Source organism: Frankliniella occidentalis, unplaced genomic scaffold, assembly GCF_000697945.3.
Source record: "Frankliniella occidentalis isolate FOCC.00 unplaced genomic scaffold, Focc_3.1 Scaffold431, whole genome shotgun sequence".
Classification (NCBI taxonomy): domain Eukaryota; kingdom Metazoa; phylum Arthropoda; class Insecta; order Thysanoptera; family Thripidae; genus Frankliniella; species Frankliniella occidentalis.
Window position 1 is genome coordinate 88,402 of NW_026267552.1, and position 1,255 is coordinate 89,656.

At 54.9% G+C, this 1,255-nt stretch overlaps 1 protein-coding gene across 2 annotated transcripts in view; it reads right to left on the bottom strand.

The window, feature by feature from the left end:
- The window catches only part of LOC113207064 (gamma-tubulin complex component 4), a 13,038-nt gene that overhangs the window by 9,263 nt on the left and 2,520 nt on the right, over positions 1-1,255 (bottom strand). The gene's annotated exons all lie outside the window — the stretch shown is intronic.

The window sequence follows — 1,255 nt, forward strand, 5'->3', positions numbered from 1 at the left end:
TGCATGCGAGCCCACATGCACCAAAACAGGGCCCTGTTACACTGGGGTCGGCCATTCGTTGGTCTTAGACGAGACAGTGCAGTATGAAAGACTTCATCTAATCTGCGTACTTGCCGTTCAGTCCGCAGGCAGTGTGGCGCGCTCACACACGAAAAAAAGGACGTCAACGCTCACGTAGAAACAGATGACTTATGCGTACAGCTGCACATCTAAATAATTAGTTATCCCACAGCCCTCCACAGCCCTGAAGACTGTCTCTACCGGAAGGAAACCCCCTACCCCTCACATTACAAAGGTCTTTTGGATTTGATTTTGATTTGACGAGGCGCGGCAACTCCTGACAATGATAGCCGATAAAGGATGCCCTCCACGTTATCTCAATTGCATTTAGCTCCCCAAAACACAAAACACGCGGTTTTGGGGTCGTCACAAAACAAATGCCCATACCAAAACGCCTGACATACGAGGTGCTACGATTTCAATAAAAGTGTACCGCTGCTGATCTGGCTCGAATCGCGGCCGTTTTGGCGCGTGTGCGGCGCGTGCGGCGTCATCATGCGAAACTAAACCAGAGCGCCGCTGCGGGTAGGGAGGCGGTGTAAAGCAAGAGGGGCATTATATGGTGGGCCACGTCTACACGTGGCCGGCGCTGCTGAGCCGCGGACGGCCGCCACTAACAACCCCCCCCCCCCTACCTCCCTTCTCCTCTTTTCCTCTTCCTCACCTTTCCAGACTTATTATGCAATAGTGGCGGTCGGAACAGGGGCAAAAGCTGCGAATAATAAGCTTATTCTGGCAGGCGCAGTGCCGTTCGGTTGCACAGTCCGGCCTCGGCGAAACCGGCAATTCTGTTCGACACTTGCGCCATTGATTTTGCGCGTTGGCTGTCGTGAAACGACAAGCCCTAGGTGGAATAAGTGCAAAAAAAAACTGTGCTGAAACAGCTTGCCTATTGCGGGGCTTTTGGCCCATTCCACTAATTCCCCCGCGAAGAACAAGTTTGGTGATTGTTTCTTTTTGCCGTGTGGCCAAAACCCGACTGACAAGAAGAAACAACCGCAGTGGTGGCACGACCGGGCCGGGCGCTACGGGGTGACCGATACGGCGTGTGTACGGTTAGGAGTGAACAAGCGCCTTCGTACACGGCGCGCGACAGGCCCCGCCGCGGCCAAGCGCGGACCACGGCGTCAACGGGTCAGAACGCGCAACCATATGGAGGGCGTCAACCACGACTGCAGCCACCGCAGGATGCACT